The sequence below is a fragment of the Anser brachyrhynchus genome (assembly GCF_964034855.1).
Source record: "Anser brachyrhynchus genome assembly, chromosome: 2".
Classification (NCBI taxonomy): domain Eukaryota; kingdom Metazoa; phylum Chordata; class Aves; order Anseriformes; family Anatidae; genus Anser; species Anser brachyrhynchus.
In genome coordinates this window covers 4,719,629-4,740,894 of record NC_137695.1, presented here as the reverse complement: position 1 = coordinate 4,740,894, position 21,266 = coordinate 4,719,629, and the positions used below count along the sequence as shown (strand labels likewise).

Here is a 21,266-nt window from a genome sequence, read left to right as displayed (position 1 = left end):
ATTTGTGCAAAATGTATATTTAATTTTGTCTTGTACAGAATGTCTCATACAAATAAAACATTTAAAGCAAAGATAATAGTAACATCCCAGATTTCCTCTGCATTTTTTTAATAGTTCATTCGCTAGTGGAAATTAATCTGAGAGATTAGATTATAAATGTTTCATGGGCCTTATCATTTCAGTGGAATAATAACATGAAGTTAAGCTTCCCTCTTTCTGAGTAGAACAGTAGAACAGTTGGTGCAGCAGGATGGAGTAACCCTTCCTGAGCTCACAGGATTCACACCTAGGCAGCTGCTTAGTGCTTAAACCAACTAGTGTGAAGCTAGTTTAGAGCATGAGGTACTATCTGCCTCTGTGAATATGTCCACCATGTTCTGTTTGAAACCTACTCAATGCTGAGAGTGAAAACTGCAAAGATCTCATTACTGCTCATGGCTTTTTATCATCTCAGTCTCAGATGAATCACATAATTCTGATCAAAATCATGGGAGGTGTAGACAAGTAAGAGTTGTTTGGGGAAGTTTGTGGCAGGGTGGGTATGTTTACACACTGAGTAGGTTTCTTGTGTGTATGCAGGTCTACTTTAGAGTAGAAAAAGTATTTTATTATTATGATCATATATTTATTATCATGAACGAATCTCTATTATCGCTGTGTTTTTTTCCCAGGTAGCGCAAAAATGGTAACTTGAGTCTGCTGATTTTAGTTCTTCAGTTTTCTGAGGCAGATTTCTTTTTGTTTTTGTTGTTAATATAGCTAATGGACTAATTTATAATGACAGGAAATAGTCACTTTAGAAATCAGAGGAAAGCTGAAGAGCTTGGAAAAATGACACAGCCATAAGCCAAGTTTAGTCAGAAGTGATAAGCGAGGGGCTCTAAAGATTCAGTTGCTGCACCTGAGATACTTGAAGGAAGCCCAGTTTTCTGGCTGTGATTGTGATCTTCTTTAAAGTACAAGGGTCCCAAATCACTGACTGATTCAGAAATTGCTGGAGACGTGTTTTTTTAAGGGAGTAAAATAGATCTTCAGAGCGCCTATATGATTTGGGGTATGGTTATGGAAACAATTTCACACACAATATGGGTATACAAATTTGCTAGTAAGTCTATGTATTTTTTCTGCCCTAGAGTAAGTTTACTACGGAGGAAACTGCCTTCAATTATTTCACATTTACCAGATATGGTATATGGACAACTATTGTGTAGTAGGTGCTAAAAACTAAACCCAGAACCCAAGTTTGGCTTTTAAGAATTTGCCTATTCAGCTCATCCTTATAGAAACTTAAATCTTAAAAATCAAGCACCAAAGCCTTTATGACTGATGTGCATTATCTTGTTTTACTGTTGGTCTGTAAGATTACGGAGGAAACAGAGAGGTTTACTCATGGAAAGAAAATGACTGTTCCTGCTTGTCCGTATGATCCAGGGCCCAGTCTGCTGCATAAACTAAGGAAAATTCATTAAGAACACTTTGTATATACTAGCACTCTTCATTTATTTGTTTTCATTGGCTCAAATATAATAAATCCAACACTAGCTCTGAAATAAGGAAATAGTTTCCCCTTAGCAGCTTTGTTTATAAAACTAGAGAAGGAAAAAGGGCATTTTCGATCAGGTATTTTATTTGTCATTTCAACCAGGGTGGGAAGGGATTGTTGTTAGAGTGGAACACAACCTATTTTTGTGATGTCCCTTGTTAACAATAGCTGTTGACTGTATCAACATTGAAGCAAGCATGGATTTTAAAATGAAGAACCCTCTTAAGAATGTAAAGTGACTTTTTACTAAGATAAATATTTACCAGCAGCCCAAAATTTCAAGTTCCATCTGTTTTTTATTGTTGTTTTACTTAAAGGAATTATGTTAAATTACAGCAGTTTTAAACAGGCACAAATCAACATTTAAAGGCACTGCTCTTCAGTATTGAGAAGAATTGACAACATTGAGATTTTTGCTAGACTGAAAAACTAAAGCACTCTTTCTTTGAGCTCTGGCTCTTGGCATCAAGGTGACTTTCAGCTCGTGTGCGGTTTCCATGGCACCGTATACTATGCTATTCAGCATGCTTTACATAGTAGATCCTTGGTCTACACAGATTAAAATGTTTTATAACATCTCGTAGATCTGGATGCCTTGATTTTCAAGGCCCATTTGAGAAACATGAGATCATTTGAAAAATAGAGGATAATGAGTTAGCTGTAGACAGCTTGACAAGAGGCAGTCCTGTGCATGAACCAGATCCACACACCCAGAACTAGTAAATCGGGGAACAGGATTGTGATATTAATATGGCTCTGAAGCTGAACACTTTCTGTTGTGGAGGCAACAAGGTGGAGATGCAACAAGGCTAATGGGCTCAGATGCAACACATTTAATTTCTGCAGCTGATCCGTGTATTGCTTACTTGGAGATATTTGTAGCATGTTTTGGTTGCTTGATGTACCAGTGCCTGTGAAGGTAGTGGAAAGTGATGAGCATCCACAATCTCAAAACAAAGGTCTTTGATGTGTCTGAAAGTGATCATCAAACCAAACCTTCCAACATTGCCAACTATTTTTGGCAATAGTCAAAAGGTGACTTCCTGCTTTAGGAAGTTCAGTCTCATCTGTGAATCTCAGGTGGTCCATCTAATCTGGTCAGAGGTGTCTACAGGGTAGATATCTCTCCTTGTAAGCTCGTGACCCAGGACTATTTTTACAGCCACTGGTGAGACATAGGCACTGTATGAGCATGAGTCACCCGACTTGTTTTAGGAGCCTACTGTGGGATGAAATTAATTGCATTTTTCACTTCCTTGACTGCTTCTGGAAGGATCTCCATGGATTAAACTGACTATGGAGGCTAGTATGACTAGGTCAAATGAATCCCACTGTGTGTAAATGATAAAGACAGAAAAGAAGAATGTGTTTACAGACTCATATAATTGACAAAACGTGTGAATAAGATGAATGGTTAGAGATTCCTCCTGGCTGCTGCACTGTTCTTACCTCTGTCTTCTACTTGTGTGTTTTAGCTGTGAACTAGAGAAATATCTCTTTGTGAAAGAAATCATAGGAGTTAGCAGCAGGAATTTGCCAGTGTTTGTAGAATATATTTTGTATATCAAAGTTGAGACCTGGAAGGTGTCCTGGATGTGAGGTCTTGCAAGCATGGATTTCTCATACAACAGCACTAAGATTGTGTCACAATCCTAAATCCCAATTTAAAAAAAAAAAAAAAAAAAAAAAAAGCAAGATATCTGTACCTTGTGTGGGTGTTCTCCTTATTTTTTTATCATTATCTTATCACTTGGCAAGGACCTCCAAATTAATCTAAGAAGTATTCTGGGCATTTATGAAAATACTCCAATGCACTGGAATTCAGCAAATATTTATTCATTGACGAAACAGTAGCAAAGAATGTGTAACAACAACAAATATATATATGCTGTTTAGCTCCTCTCTGTAAAATACACAAAGAATATGAGGTCAAAAGTAACATTCCGCAAACATAACTTTTGCTGAGATGTACTTGGTTGGTAAGTGCTGTGGATGTAAGCCAAGGTCTGTAGACCTTGAATTCAGGATCATTATAGCATGGATAAATACATTTTCTGGCTAAGTGAAGGGAGTGGCCCACAGTCTCCACCTGTGCTGATCTGTGTGGCACAGTTCCCTGAGGACGCCCAGGTTTCCACACGGTTATTTTCAAAGAGAAGTTAAAACCGCAACTGAAGATCACAGAGTTACTGAGCAACCACTCACTCAGCTCTGTGCATGACATGGGTCACATTGGTGAAGTTTTGGCAGGTATGAAAACCTAAACTTTAAAGGTGGAACCATCATAAATGAAGATGGAAAAAAATATTTTTATAAACACAAGTTAAAAATATATATATATGTATATATATATGTATATATATATATATGTATATATAACCACCTTAAAAATTGAACCTGGAAGATGCTACAAATCATTTTAGTCTAGAGAAACAGGAGATCAGGATTCAGTGATTTTGGTATTACTAAGTTTTTTTCTTCTTTGAGATGCAGTTTTAGGTCTATACACTGTTTACGTAATGACCATTACATTCAAGAGAAAAATACATAAAGAACCAAACTCTTGCCAAGTGCCAGTCAGCTGAATACTGTTTTCAGCATTCTCAGTATGTTTATTTATCTCACATGGAAAATAACTGTCCAGCATGCTATTGCATTTTGGCTGAGTAAATGCAACTTAGCATTTCACTGCTATGCTACATCTCTGTAATCATGTTTTTTAAGCAGCTATAATACGTTGTTGATATGATTTCAAATCTACTGTCAAATATTGTTTGCATTTAGTTAACAGAAGTAAATTTCAAAAATATCACAGTAGTGAATTGGGACTACCAATCCTGGTTAGTGTGACAAATGAATAATGCTTTGTACTGGCATTGCGTGGCGTGTGAAGAAAGTAGGTCTTTTACGAGCACTTCAATATAGAACAGTTTTATTACAACTGACATCCTACTCAGGGCTGAATTCCTATCACGCACAATATCCTTCCTGAGTCACTCTTGGTCAGGTCAGTTTTGTAAGAAAAAACCCACTTGGATTAAAGTTATGATTCTAGTTTGCAAATGGGACAAATACAAATTTGAGTGCATGTTAGAGTCTGCTCTGCTTTTATCGGCATTCTTTTTCAGGAGTTTTCAATGTCAGTAGCAGGTGAATATATAAACATTGTAGGTGAAAATTTGAAAATGAAGTTCCTTTTTTACCATATGAGGTATAGCTATGGTACCCAAATGTTTACGCATCTAAAAGAGAACATAGGTGTATGGCTGTAGGTATGGCTGTATGCTATATGCTTTCAGAAATGTGTGTGCATGAATAGCAGAGGGCACAGAAAAAGAAATTATATATACATTTAATTTTGGATACAATTTATTAGGTTTTATAGGACATTTTTAAGGCATCTGCTTATTTTCATCAAAACACTGAGTTAAAAATACAAGGAAGCATCCTGAAGAGTGAGACCAAAGAGCCATCAGACCATATTAGGACCCATTAGTCTCCTCTGAACTAACACATATTTAAAATCTTCTGATAACTTGTGCTCCCCAAATACCCATTGCCCCTGTGCTTCCTCCTTTGAATTTTCCCAACCTCTAAGAGCCATGAAAGGGTCTCTGTAACTTAAAATTGTAAAGAAAAATATAAAGAAAAAATATAAAACTTTTTTACTCTCCTTGTTTGTTTTGTCCAATTCACATATCCTATGTCTAATGTGTAACAGTGAATTAGGAAGCCTCTTTCTTTTGTGGACTCTGACAGCAAAATGCCTGCATGATTTGAGAACAGAAGGGTGATTTACAAGTTTTCGAGGATGCATGGAACAGGTGACTTTTGCTTAAAGGAAAAATTATGTTCCTTGCTTAAAATATAATCAAATAAAAGTAAAGCCAAGCGGAGAATATATATTATCTACAATCGTTCCAGAAAGAGTTTCCTACAGAACAACCATTACAAGTCATTGTAAGTCTCTTGGGAACGGCAGTCAAAAACATCAGCAGTTAATTACTCGAACTTCCTAAATCAACCTTCTCTGGCATGACATGAAGTGAATGAGAGCAATAAAAGCAAGGAAGTGCATTGTGCTTTGTCCTGTCCAACTCCTGATCGGACAGGCGTAGGTTACAAGCACAAATGTAACCAGGCATGAATTGTTTTTTATTTTAATTCATGGCCTTGGGTTAAATTAAATGAGCATGATGGAAAGGCCAAGGTAAAACACAGGGCCAGGTCTTCAGACTGCGTAAATCCTCTGACTAGTTGAGTTTTTATCATTTCCACACCTTTGGCGCATAATTTCTGCTCTAATAAAGCATCAAAGAGTTTAGATTGTCCAACTAAGTATCTAATTACTCCCTGCAAGCCCAATTCCAGCCATGGAAATGGAAAAACTATGCGCTAGAATAGCTGGTAACACAGAGAGACTGAATAAATTATTCTTGTTAGGGTCTTCAGAGTATTAGCTTTGGGGAAGGTATGGTGGGGTTTTGCTAAATTTTATGATACTCTGTGGGAGATGAATCTTTCATTTGCTTGTGCCTCTGATTGTCATCAGTCCTGGGGGCAGAAGAATGGTTGTGTAGGTTCTGTGGCTGCTGGAATGAGTCCACAAGGAAGAGATATGTACTGTCATGTTTGTTCATAGATTTGGGAAAGGGAAAATATTTTGTGTGGACCCTGCTGAAAGATTGATTTCTTCTTTGCTACGAAACCAATCTGCAATATCTACCATGCCTACTTGATAAAGCACAAGTATTTCTCTTTTTCACTGTTCTCTCCATTCTTGCCCTGATATCTCACAATGATGTGGAAAAGATATTTCACCAGCTGGTTTGGTGTGTCTTCCAGGGAAAAGAGTTGTGAGTAGGAACATGAATGGGGCCATTGAAGGCTGTCCATCACACATCTTTGACTTAGAGTGAAAGAGAAGGAAACCCAGAGGAAAGAGTAGTGTTTTAATTGGGGGGACAGAGCCAAAGGGAAAAGCATACAATAATAAATCGACAGCAGTTTTATTTCCGGAAGAGTTTTATAGGATCTCGAAACCTTCACAGACACAGACGAGTGGAAGCTGCTGATTGATATTGGCTGGCTGGAAGGAAGAGTACAATGAGATGTTCTCGTTGCACTTGGGAACTTAATGAAGTCTGGGCAATGGGAAACAGAAGGGAATGATATCCTCAGAGCAGAAAGTGGGCAAATCAGGCTGGTGCCATGCTGAAAGAACAATAAACTGGGCAGCATGCAGATATTGTCCTTATCTGCTAGTGTATGCAATAAAGAGCTAATCACCATAACCACAAAAGCTCCTCAAGAAGTCAAGGCATTACAACTGGTGGCGGAAACCCAATAACGTAATTAGAGCCAACAGAGCAACCTGAGTCCTGGAGCTACCCAAGGAGAACGATCAGTATGTGGTCAGCCAAAGCCCACCGAATTGTCTTTATATCATGGATAATTTTACTTGATGATCAAAATCCAAAGTGAAGCCACTGCCCATATTCTTGTTGTCTATGCATGTCTGCTGTCTTCTTCTGTTCTTCAATTTGAGAAATAGTTTCTGCTTAGACATGCTCACCTGCTGTTTACCAGCTTATGACCAGCTTTCATCTGTGGTTTGTGCTTCCCAGTTCATTTCTATGGATTTTGAAAATAAAAGACTTTTTTTGAAGGAAAAAGCCATCTTGATCATGATTTCCTAGGAAGGTTCTTATACTCATGACCAGTTGTTTGGCTATATAAGTCTGCATATCATATTTTTAAATGTGAAAAGAGAAACTAACTGGTGAAACAAATCAACATGTTTAGGTAGGGAAAGTGATAGTCCTCCAGAAGATTTGATCAGTTTGCATGCCAAAAAAAAAAAAGGCTATTATGTTTCTTGTAATCACTGCTAGCTTTCTGCACCAGGTTTGCTTTGCAGTTTAGACTCTCCTTGATACTCATTTCAGCTGCCCAAACAACACAATTCATTACATTATGTTTTAAAACAAGTGTCTCTTCAGGATAAGTACAAATGCATTTCTTTTACTGCACCATTAGTCCATTTTCCATTGCATAGAAAAATGGAGCCAAATGAGGGAAAGAGCTTTGTTTTTTCATCCCCTCGGGAAAGACATAATTATCTTGAGGTGCAAGTGTAGGCGGATGTGTGAAATGATGGTCTGATCTGGAGCACCCTTTATGCTGAACAGTATAATTTCACTAAATGATATTGTCCTCTTGAGGTGGAAACAGTCACTTTAAGCTTGAAACGTTACATCTAAACATGTCATTCAGTCTATAAACCACATTTCATTTATGGTTAGATGAACTGATTCGTCCTCCTGACCTGGCTTTAAGAGCTACTTTAGGAAAACACAGATCGATTTCTGAAAGTGACCATCTCTCCAGTGACCATTAATTGTGCTGAACATGACTACCTCAGATGCAGGAGTCTAACATCTTAATATCCAGATGATGACAAGTAGATCTCAACCCTGAAATTAAACCCTCTAGGCAGCAGATTCAGCAATCCCCTCCTTTGCAGGTCATGCTCAATCTGCAGAAAAATATATATATATATATAAATAAATAAAATTACAAAACCAAAGTTTATTTTCTGGCTTCCAAGAGAGTTTAACTACTTTTTCCAGCATCATGATCAGTGTCATTTACGCAAGAGAAGCCCTTTAGGATCTCAGGCCTCAACGGCTGTTTTCCAGATGAGATTTTTGAGCAATTCCAGTGCAGCGTGTAGGAAACGGCCTCTGGTGACTTTCTTCTGCTTTCAGTGACAGTGCCAGAATGTGCCAAATTGATTGCTACTATAACAAATAAACTAAGTCTTGCTTTAGTTGCCCTTTTATAAATTAGGAGTGAGAGCCATGAATGCTCCTAACATTCTCCAAAGCAAATATATGAAACAACTTGTTTACCCCAAAATAACAACATGGCATCCACACTTAAGGTTGTGTATATCTTTCTGAATGCATCCATGTGGTACATGACACCACAATTTTTTATTAATTTATTAACATTTGGCGAAAAGTTCCAGTTTACTGAGCTTAGGGAAGAAGGCAAGAGAAAAGGAATCAGAAAATAAATATGAAGACATAAGCAGACATAAGTTTGAATGTGAAGACATAAGTAGATAAAAACAAGCAGTTGTGCTAAGAGTCATAGCACACAAAATCAATCGTTTTGTTCATTGAGCAAATCCTATACCCCTATACCTGAGGGGCTCAGGGAGGACAGACTCTTCTAACAATCCCTGAGCACTGCAAGTTACAAAGAGAATAGCTTTGAGCAAATTTCATTTGCTTAGTGCACTGGAGCATCTGCTGATACTGAGAAAAAGAACAGATCTCAGAAAATTTTAAACAGTTCCACAGTACTGATTCAGAACCTCTTTTGAAACAAACAAAAACTTTGACGGGGTTTTGGTCTGTAACTTTCAGTAAATATTATAGCATAAGCAGAGTTGCATCCATGTAGAATATTTAGTTAAATACTGCTGTGTAAAAATAATTAGCAAAACTGAAAGTGAATAATAAAATCTTCCTGTTTGCACCTCAATAATTTGAAAATAAAAGAAAAATATAATGTGATACATATTTAATTATAGATATAGAAATAAAACAGCAATACACATGATCAGAATGTGGTAAAGGGAGATTCAAAGATGAAAGAAGATGACTTCAAATCAATTTCTTTGCAAAATCAAGAGATTACCATGTGAATTTGAGTGGATATTGCAAAATTAGAAACTGAATATTTGTATGAGAATTAATCAGAGAACTACTGACTTGTCTTTAAATACTTCTAAGTCAGTATCATGCTGTCTTAAATACCTCCTGTCAATATTGGCATAAGCCTTGTGGAGTAATTAATAGAAAAGCCTTATAGTCACAAACATTTCTAATGACCCACTTAATGAAGTTGATTTTATCTCTACCCATATGCTTCCTTGAGGAAAAAAAGATGTGAAAATGAATGAATGAAAATAACTAAATTTTAAAGTTCAGTATCCCATCAAAAGGGTGAACTTTGCCATTCCCTTTGCCATCAGTACGATTTGGTTTCAAAAATGAATAATTCAATGAACTCAATAAAAAAAACAAAACAAAACAAAAAAAAAGCTTTGCCATATATGGAATAAAGTAAAGCTCCACCGTTGAGAACAAGCTTTTAATTCAGTAGCTCCCAAAGCACAGAATAAATCAAATATAGATAAAATATAAATATAACATTGTGTAAGGTAACTGAAGACACAGATCTCTGTGTGATTACTTAATCCATTGGGCTAGCCTGGTTCAGCTGCATTTGCTTTTATAGTCATGTTGCAGTGTCAATGCTAAGATGAAGATCATGATCAATGACACACAGTTCCCCACACAAATGATTATATGGACAGATGGATTAACTGGGTAAGCAGTTACAGGTTTCTAGACAAAACAGAGCTTTGATTTAAACACAAAAATTCTATTCGTTTGATGTTAAAAACTATGTCCAGTTGATTAAAGAATTAGCTACACCGAGACAATCTTTGTGTCAGTTAATTAGAGTGAAAACTTTTTGCAACTGGGAATTGGTACATCCATGCAGTTTTTACCAAAGAAGGAAAGATGCAAAGTCATCAGCCAGGTGTATTTTGTGAAAATAATGAGTCAGGACATGGAGCCTGAGCACAAATAAAAGCCTCTTTACCAAATGTTCATAGGAAAAAGGAAAAAAAAAAAAAAAAAAAACATTAAGAAAACTTGGAACTGAAACAACCAAATCACTGATTCAACAGAAAATGGGGATGTGAAAAAAGCAGCACTCCTACTAAGGCAAATGTGCTGAAAAATTAGTCTGAGCCAGAGCAAATGGGGCCTTTCCCTGCCCAAGGAGGCCGAAGAGAATCATTACTGTGTGAACACTCACTTAAAATTCCCTGACAAGCAATTTATAGAGTGCTTTGCTTACTATCCTTCTCTCCTTTTAGGGAAACTGTGTGGAGCGGATAATCCTGGAGCCTTTGCATGCCAAGGAGCAAACAGAATCATTAGTTTGTATCTGCTGTAGTTAATCTCTCTCTTGGCTTATTCTGTAAGAATAAGAACTGAGAAGAGAACAGAAATGTGTCTCACTGATCTCTTTAACACTAGAATCCCCAAGACATCCTGTCTCCCAATTTTCTAATATTATTTCTGGAAAATAATAAACCTGGCGGAGTTCAAGAAGCATTTGGACAATGCTCTCAGACATAGGGGCTGTTTTTTTTGGTGGTCCTTTAGGGACACAGGAGTTGAACTTGATGATCCTGGTGGGTCTTTCCAAAGTCGGGATATTCTATGATTCTAGGTTAAATTGTAGATATTCTGTTGTAAACTGTAAGGGGAAACATCCTTCTGCTGCATGATAAATGCCATAGAAGAGCTCTTGCCAATGTTAAATCATCAGGAGGGGAAAAATAAATAAATAAATAAATAAATAAACAGTCTGGGCTCAAACATATACAGCAAAGTGATCTACTTTTCAAAATTGTTTTTCTTCCTGAATGTTTACTAACCCTTATATATATAAAAGCATCTCACTTGAGAGATCTCAACATGAAAATGCAGAACCCAGCTTTTGAATTTTGAAATATTAAGGGTTAGCAGGTAAATAATGTTTAAATTCATAATTGTTACCTAAATAAATATATAAGTAAATGAATCTGGAAACACAGAGTACAGCAAGCCCAGAAGATGTTTTGTAATTTCTTGTAATTTTTTGTAATTTCTTCTCTGTATCTTTCTGCTGATAATATATAATAAATGATACTCAGCAACCACAGTCTAAACTGTGCATTTTAGTATCTGGCACAAATCATTCTTATCCCTTACGGTCTCCACAACAAACTGGAAATGAAATAAAAATAATTGGACATTTAGGTCCCAGGCAGAAGTTTAGCTTTATTAAAATTGTTTGCATCTGTTGAGAATTCACATGAAGCTTGCTTGATTTGCTTGATTTTCTTTTTTTTTTCGTTAACTTCCAAAAATTCTGGCTTTATACCAAAGTGATGGAATTTTGAGTTACAATCCTTAAGAATCCTGTCAGCAAACTGAAGATGCAATTTGCTTTGGGGATATTACAGCTTCAAAAAGGCTGAGTTAGATATGTTTTCAATGAATTTACAAACTAATAAAAACAAAGAGTAATATACATATATTTTAATGTAGGCATTGAGGTCTTTTTTATTATTCTTTTTTTTTTAGTATATCAGCATAGATCAACACTGTTTAAACATAAGAATGCTCGGTAGATTATTTTATTTCTCATTTGCTTAACAAGCTTGGACACAGTTGTTGAAACTTACAGCTCTATTTCTTTCACAGAGATGTCAAATTCTACTGAAAATATTAATCTTAAAGTGACAGAAGAAGGTCTTACAGCAAGGCCTGAAGTTAAACAGAGCTCTGTGTGCAAGGAACATCTCTCTCCTTAACAGGTAAGTCTTGTTAAGGGCAGAGAGTTTCAGCTCAGGTAATTCCTTAGAAGATCTTACTTGGATTTGAAACTTAAATGTTCTGGAAGCCAGCCTGGAACTAGCATGGTTTAAGAACAAAACAAAATAAAACAAAACAAAACTTTCTGGAAGTTACTTCTAAGGTGATGGACATGTTCTGTGAATTCAAAATAGAACAAAGCTTGCTTAATTGTGTTGACTGGGTCTGAAATACCACGAATCCTACGCCTTCCGCATAATTCTGGCAGATTGATGTTCTGTCCTAGCCAAATCTCTGTTGCATCAAAGAAAGAAAACATGTAAGAAGACATTATTTCAAGTTTGTCAATTTTTCCTTCATCAGAAAATGTACAGATGAAAATTTAAGTGGGTTTTCATTTGTTCAAAAGCAATTTATTTTCAAAAAGAGCAGAAAGGAAGGTATATTTTTCCCTGTATCTGAATCTACAACATGACATGCGAATAAGCCTTTAATGAAGTTTCAGTGTTGGGTTAAAGTGATTCAAAATCTATGCTTTACAATATCTGGGTTCCAGAAATAGGAAGAGAATGAAAGTGAGAAATGCATCGGCAGACAACCCAAAGACTGCACCTGGAAGTGCAGAAGGTTTTGTGTTGTGAGTTCTGTCAAAGCAGTTTATGAAGTTTGTTGTTATCAGAACCACGTTACCTGCAAGAATCTGCTGTAAAAGGACTGCATTAAGAACTTTCAGAATTTCATCTGGGTTTGGGGAAGATAGCTCTTTTAGACACATTAGAAATAATAATTAAAGACAACAAAATAGAAAAAGAAGAACAAATTGTAAGTCTGTTCTTTTGCTGACTTTCCAGAGCTGAAAAGCCAACAGAGAATTTCTGGGAGTGCACAAGAGTGTCTGCTGGAGGAATGGTTGACTATATTTGAGATCTGAGATGTAGCCCAACAGAGCGCTAGCAAGCAGTGTTACAGGCAAGTCTTCAGACAGACTCTCTGACAAACCTTTTTCCCAACTGTTCAGCAACTATGTGGTTTTCTGCCAAGGCGCACGAAATACTTCATTATGAATAAATGCCTTTATCTATTGGCAAAGCTATTGAGAATGTAAGTGCGGTTGTGGCACTGTGTCCCACAAGCCAGAAGGGTCCAAGCCCCCGTGAGAGGTGAGCGTGAGGTTGCGTGGATCTCCCTACTTATTTCTTGCCGAGCCCTCCATTTAGAAACCTACTACCTCAGCCTTTCCTGGCCTTTCTCCCTTTGGAAGTCACCACCAGCTATGTCTCTCCTGTTTTCCTAACTTATCTCCTGTTTCCTCCTAATTTTCTTTTCTGGTTACACGCCTCATACTACATAACAGCATTTTATCAAAACACGTTTCTAATTAATCTGTTCTGGATCTGATCCCACCTTAGAGAAAAAGTCCAACTGATTTAAGTGGGAGGAAGATCAATCTTTGTTGTGTTCTTTTCAGTTAAGAATGTACCAAGGTCTTGTGAGGCTTAATCAAAGAAAGTGATTTGTCTCTGACAGTCTCTCTGTCTCCTGTGAGCTTTTATGAGGCTGTTCAGCTCATTAAGAGCACCTTAAAAAATATTGTTCTTGGAGACTAAAAAAGGCAAAAACATGATTAGCTGCAGATGAGCAATTTCTTCTAAAAAATTAGGAAATTAGAATCAAGATTTGGAAATCTTTTTTTGCCATGTTACACCAGCAGTTCCTTCTCACTACCCTTGGGAAGGATTACGTGAGTGGTGTTGCTTTCACAGTCACATGTTTCAAAGATGACAACTGAATACACCATAACCAATCCAAGCAATACAGACCTCCGTTGCTCTGTCAAGAGAGTCATGTTCTTTAATGACATTTTCCTCTCAAGCGCTGGTGTAACATATTGTGCTGATTTTCCAAAGCTAGAAAACCAGCAGAGAATGGTTGGGCGTGCACAAGACTGTCTGCTGCAGGAATGGTAGTGTAGAGACTATGTGCTGCCTCCGGGTCGGTATTGTCCTTCAGGGAGATGTTCATGACTAGTGATTTGAATGAATAGAAGCAAAATCAAAAAGTGAATTGGAAAAATCTGTTTTCATTTGTTTTATGATAATGCCTACAGTCCCTTTTAAACCTTGTTGCACTTTGCCTTGGGCACTTGTACACTTAAACTGGGTATATCTATTAAATTAAAGAAGACTGTGGCTGGACCTGCAATATTCTATAGTGATGCAGTGTTAGCATGCTCCTTGGAACAGTTTTTTCCCGTGTCATTTTGCTCTTTCCCAGACAACTCTTAGAAATGATTCAAGTAATATCACAGGTCAGAGACTATTTCCCATAGGCAATGTGGGTGAGGTCTTGCTTTTTTAACATGGAAGAAAGATTTTAACCTTATGGACATGAGATGAATCACACCACTTGCCTTCAGGGCCAAGGAACAGGTTCTGGCCTGTTTGCTATACTTGTGTTGTTCTATCTTTGTGTAATAAGAGAAGGGGCTTGCCTTTTAATACTCGTAATCTCAACAGAAAAAAAAATCAAAAGGGAAAAATAAAAGAAATATTATTATTTTCCAGATGGTACAGAGAGATTAAAGACATGTTTACTTAGTGCAATGGAGCATTATACAGATATCCCCAAGTTAGTGCTGACCTGTTTTGGTTCATGTTCACCACAACGAGGGATAGAATGTCTTTGTTGGCCTGTCAGACTTTAGAAGTTGGCTAAAACCCCATACAACCCAAAGCGTACTGAGAAAACAGTCAATAAGAGTAGCAAAAAGACAGTGGACAAGAAACATAAAATGAGTGGGATTTAAATATCTAAATATTTAGTGTGGTTGTAATAGGTTTGGTTCCATCAAAAAACTTTACTTGTACTGAGTAGCTGTTAGTGCCATTTTCTGATGGCATTTCCCTGCTTCTACAAGTTTTGACAGAAGGACCATCAGGCTGTAGCAGTCCCATAAATCTCTGTAAATATTCATAAATCATGCTCAGATTTTATCTCCTTGAATTATTAATTTCTTCACCCCTGTAGAGGTTTGAAAGTGTTTGGATCTTGGCTGCAGTGGAATGTGAGGTCTTTGAGATGGCATAGGACATCTCGCTTTAGGTTTTCTGAAGATTAAATATTTATGCTCATTATGTTCCAGTCCTGCTGAGGAAGGACATCTCCAGCTGAGGTATATTGAGGTATGTGAATTCAGCTACCCTTTCCAGTGAGTGGATCAGCTGGCTTCCAGCCTTCCGGGGGACACACTGAAAGTCTGCCTCTGTCTGCATATGCTCAGCTAGCAAATCTCATCATCTGCAGGACCAGTCTACAGGGCTCACACATTTTAGGTTATATCAATTAGTTAGAAACTTGGACCATGAACTGGAAAGTAACAGGAACACCTGAGATCCCCAGTGAAATTTTCCAGCCTTGTATTTTCAGGGTATGAGAGACCTCTTAAGGCCTGGGTACAACTTCTCATTCTATAATGATAATTTCAGCAAAGTTCATAGCCTTTGATTTGTTGTTCCTGGTCAACTTAATGCTGATATCATCATCTTATGAGTGGAGAACCTAGACACAGAAAAGCTGCAGTGACTTTGTCAAAGTTGCAGACGAAACCTAGATTGGCTGGAGACCTAAGTGGAATGCAAAAATTAAAACCCAGTGTTGTAACTACTGGACCACCTTTTCTCTAAAGAATTTATGACCTTGTCCTGTGGTAGTATGCAGTATGAAGTTTTTCTTTGGTTTTGCCCCTTTGCCATGACCACTGGTAGTTTTTCCTAAAAAAACTGTGGCTAAAGACTTGCTCTATATCTCGATTGTCCAGCCAGTGGAATACTTGTAACTAAATTTATCAGCCTTTTAAGTTGTTTTTAAATTGCTTTTAGCTTGTGATGTTTCCTTATCTTGGACAAGAGAAAGGAAAAAGGAAGGAGTCTATTTCTGCCATCTCTTTCCTCCTGCAAGAAAACCCCCTCCCCCTTCCCCTCTCTTTGCCTTCCAAAGCTTTTGTTAATTTAAAATTAGCCCTTTGAGTTGCTCTTGGGAAAGTCAGGATCCACGCAGCAACCAAGTCCCAGTGGAGAAGGCTGTTGCAGTAAACACGGGGCAGAACCTCAGTGAGTCACCTGGCTGGCGTTCCCCCACTGCGTGAGGGAGAGCAGCGTAGGAAGCCCATAAAGAAACATGCCACCACCACCGGGGAATCCATGCAGGATACTTCAACGAAATCATTTCCCATCCAATCTGGGCCTCCAACCAGCTATTCACTGCAAGCGTCAGTCCAGATAAGTAATGAGAGGGCACTAGATGCCTGGCTCTGATCTCATTGCCATTGTTTGACCAAAGGAAGGATTCAAAACAAGGCTTGGGGCCAAAAATAAGTCCTGAAATGCTTTTTTTAATATTCAGGTTTTCTTGCCCCCCCTGCCAGCTTCAGAAATAAATAAATAAATAAATAAAATCCCTTACAGCAAATTTTTAGTGACACCCACTGGCAAAGGCTCAGTTGTAACACATCCGTGGAAGCTCAGGTTTGCTTGTAGAGTAGGTATTGGCTTGCCATGCATCCGAACAGTTTGACCTATCTGTACACACGTGCTGCCCAGGCCAGCCACCCAGCAATACTTGGGAGCGCTGCTTCTTATAAAAATGCCTATTCCAGTGTGTCCCATAGAACACATTTCAGGAGGGATGTGACAGACAAGCAATTCTTTTTCAGCCTTTTGATGAGGAAAAGAAAGCATATAGAATGTTTTATTTAAAACACCTGCAGATTTATTTTTATTATGTGAAACAAATTAAAAAAAATACAGTTAAGAACCTTTCTTGGCATCTTTATTATCCATTTTGATGCTGTACAGTGGAACACATGGATGGAGGGTATGTTTTGGATGAGGTGGAGGATGACAAATTATGGCAGCCCCTTTCAGGGGATTTTTGCTAGGTTTAAATAAACTTCTGACATTTTTTTGTTCAGGACAGAGGGAAAGGACTACGCCCCCATGAACAGGGAGGACAGATATGTTTATTGGGGGTGATATGTGGACAGCTTGGAAGGTAAACTTTTCTCCCATTCTATTTTTTCCCTACTTTCCACTGTATATGAATCAAGCATGGGATTTCAGGAATCCCAAACCTCACCTTTCTAATGCTGCCGTCATGTAGATCTTTAATGTTGGCTGTGAAATTTCAATTGTTTAAACCCTCTCCTAAACAGCTTCCTTACATTCACAAATCCCCGTTTGCAACAAGTAAGTTGAAACCGAACTCTAAAGCCATGTTGTGAACTGTGAATGCGACACGTCTGGTGTCAGAGCAAATATATACATGAGGTACACCTCGAGACTTCAACTAAGCCAGCTCTCAGGCTGGAGGTGAAGCAACTGCGGTAGCACAAATATCAGCACAGGGTAATTATTCTGCCGAGAGATTTTTTTATTTATTTTTTTTTCTGTACATCAGACACCAACACTACCATGCTGGCTTTTGCCACTCACAGAAAGCAGAGAACAGGAACAGGACACTGCTTTTAAAGCCTGTAATGTATGTGTGGACTGTTTGTGAGTGAGTGCCCATTACTGTGACACCTGAAATTTACAGCTCATGGAGGAAATAGACAAGTTTTCTGCCCCCCTGCAAATAGGAACTTTTTCTTCAGCTAAGGTTGGATGTTTTCTTGATATTTTAGAATTGTGTGTTTTTATGGTCTGGACACAATTATTGGGAAGTAAAAAAAATATACAAAAGCAGTGGCAGGTTTGCTATTTCATCCAGAAGAGGGCAATGGCACAGAATGTGGGACTTTCACATTTTTTCATCTTACTTTTTTGTAGGCATCTGTTGTATTTACATTCTTAAAGCATTCATAAGTTCATTTGAAAAAAAAAATAAAAAATCTATTCAAAAACTCTTCAAAAACAAGCAAACAAAAATACAGATGGCATCTGTCAAAATTGTATCGATGCATATTTTTTCAAATGAATGTATTTTACCAAAGTGAATAAACAACAGTGTTCAGAAGTGGAGCGTATATATACACAGCCAGGATAGCATTTTCTGCTATTTTTAAAAATCCTTTCCTTCCTACAGAATTTTTTGTCAAAAAAAAAAAAAAGCATTAACAATTCATAATATCCATCAAATATGAGGAATTGATAAAGTGATATGTGTTAAAAAATAAATAAATAAATGCCTGAAACTAAAGACTAATGAAGAAAGAAAGGAAAGTGAATCATGGCTGCGAAGTAACTAAACAGGTGAATAAACACAGAAACCAAAAGGATTCTTAAGCCTAAACCCTGCAGCAATGAGGATATCTTAATGTTTCTGTCCTGCTTGGTTTGAGAGACCTTCGTGACCTTCTCTACTTACCTGAAACAAAGGATTCAGATTTGGGGAGAATAAAGAAATGCAGAACTCATCTGAGTATGGCTAAATTATGCCATATTTGCACTGTGATGGATAACAGATTTTAATGTGAAATAAAAATTTAACTATCTTAAAATCATTCTCCTTCCCAAAACTCTCATCAAGAGTTTTTCTGTAACTGGCAGAATATAAGATTATTTAGGAATTTTAAAGGGAAGTTTTCTCACCTTTCTAAAGGTACAGTTTCCTCAGCATTGAAAGCTAGTATCACCAGTTTTTGCTGCTCAAAACTGTAATGCCCAGCACAAAGCAACTGGGAATTCCCTTCCTTTTATATTTGGGTGAAAACATTGAAAACAAAAAACAAAAGCCAACCTCCTCCAGCGAGCTTTCACATTTTCCTTTCAGGATGCCAAGACCCAAGACAGACCAGCAGATAATATTCTTTCTTAAAGGTCCTTAGAAGCTGTATTCTGGTCTCTCTAAGTGTCATGGTCCTGTGTTTGGTAATTTAATGTGATGATTGTTGTGCTTTTGAGGTTTAGGACAAGGACCAAGCAGGTTGCTATTGTCATCTATAAAGGAAAGATGAAGTTATGAGCCATGTTTGGATTCCCGGTGACATCATCAAACCTTGGCAAAAGTCTCTGGACATTTTTAAGGTTCCTATTAATAACAGGCCCTAGCACAATGACTTCTCGTTGTTCTCAATGTAACAGCTTTTCTCAGGTCACTCTCTTGCTTTTGGGAAGGAGAGTGGTCATGCTTGGGTCTTGACAACCATGTAGGTAGGCCTATTGAACTGTCTGACACCTTTTTGCTCAGTCTGTATTTCTTGGAAGTCTTTCCAGGCTACAGGAGCACTGGAAGTGTGATAGTTCAATGAACTGTAAGCCACCCACTTAGGTTACCTTCACTATGCTCTGAAACGTATTCAGAACATGTCTCTAACAATTTAATTTCAGTATTTTTCTAAGGAAAGTATAGCTTAACCACCCTCTAGAGGATAATACCTTATCCAGCAACGTCCAGCACAAACTTGGTTCTGAAGTTAAGTAAACACAGGTGCATGTTGGAAGCTGGTTGCAATGATACATGAACTTGGGATCCTACCAAAAACACTTAGGCAAGAGGAAGTCAACATTTTAGAGGGACCCTAGATATACCGTCCCCATGCATGTCTCTAATGTTATGTTGAACATGCTGTGAGTACACTTAGTTAAAGTGAACAGGCAGGTGGCACCTCCATTCCCTGTCTGTTGTGATTCCTCTGGACACTTTGCCATGCATGAAAGCGGGGAGGAGGTGGGAGGGTGGGGGAGATAGGGGGTGTGATACACCAGGACATTCGTAGAAGCATCTTGAGGTCTGTTAGGAAAAAATCAGATGGGACATGAAATCAAACCCTTTAGCTAAAAATAATACTTCTTTCTTTCTTTTTAGACAATTATTACAGATATTCAACCAAACAGAAGAAAGAAACTTCAGCGATGGCTTATGGAATGAAATCACATATTCATTCCATTAGTGAAGTATGTTTGCTTTTTTTTTTTTTTTTTTTTTTTGATCCCCAGGGAGCATTTTCAAATGCTTTAAATTGTTTACCTTGACTTCAGTCTAGATTAATTATTTTCCTTGGCTATAACTGGGCATGCCCAGAAACTGTGGGATGAGTATGATTTAAAAGTGTGTATGACAGATAAGTAGGCTAACATTACAGACAACTCAAATCTTGTGGCAGATCCCTCCAGATTGTGCTACTGACTTGAAAAATACTAAACAAAAATGGAATCTTTTGTTCTGTTGATGCTTTTAAACTTTTCTCTGCAAACACTTTTCTGAACAAAATGGTATGAACTGATATTGTCACATGAATTTGAGAACAGAAGAGCTAGCAAATTCAATAGCTGCAAGGATATGTGTATTTTAAAGCTTACAAAAAAAAAAAAAAGTACTTTTATCATGTGGCTTTAATGTTTGGCTATCACAGGCCAGCATATTTAAGCTGGTAATTCCTGTGATGAGTTTAATAACATCTGGCTGAGATAACCCAAAAAATTATTTAATGTTTTTATAAGAGGTGTCTTCATCTCAACCTTCCTGTTTTATCATATGCTATAATATGAAAAATTCCTATTTAATCAGTAGAATAAGGGAAGGAATTTTCAGGGATATCTCAGAGATGGAAACCCCTAAATTTCAGCAAACACTTAAAGAGATTGATCTCAGACTTGAGCAACATGAAGAGCTTTAATGTATGTTTATCAAAGGTGTCTCCACAATCTTTCAGATGAGGAGCTGGATAACAAGGAAGATCTCTTGAGCCTTTCGAACTTACCCAGGGTACTCATTTCTCATCCCTTGGAAAACCTAATGCGTGGTGAGAATATCAGCCTGGCTTGCAGAGCAAGAACAGTTCGTTCCGAGCTGTTCAACATACTGCTCCCTCTGTTTGCTTCATGTTATCAGCACACTGGCTTTGGTTTTAATACACTCCAAATTAATCACTTTGCAGGCAAACAGGCTGACTGTAGAGGTTTGCTGTGTTTTCTTCAGAGGGTGGGTTTACTTTGGAGGCCAAGTAAAGAGTTGCCAAGCAGCTGACAGAACTGATGGATAGAAAGCAATTGCAGGAATGTCCAAAAATGTTTCATTGTTCTTTGGTTGCTTAAACAAATGGATACAGGATGAACTCCAGGTTGCATTGGGTGTGGCCATTGGCCAAAAGGGGGGAGTCTGCAAATGTATGTGTTTTTATAAAAGTAATTGTGTTCTTATTTCCTGTGTTTCTGCCTTACTGATTGTTGGATAATCCCAAGAATATAATTGCTCTGCTTATTCTGAAATAAATTATTCAAATTCAAAAATTAGGTTGAGAAAGGACTTGTATGAAATTCAGATCTAGTGTG

General features: G+C 37.6%; 1 long non-coding RNA gene across 1 annotated transcript; it reads left to right on the top strand.

The window, feature by feature from the left end:
* The first annotated feature begins 11,518 nt into the window (after positions 1-11,518).
* On the top strand, positions 11,519-20,780 carry LOC308189525. The gene is made up of 3 exons (XR_013946426.1): positions 11,519-11,999; positions 12,849-19,889; positions 20,648-20,780. It is a non-coding gene; the product is annotated as an uncharacterized lncRNA (long non-coding RNA).
* Positions 20,781-21,266: the final 486 nt, after the last annotated feature.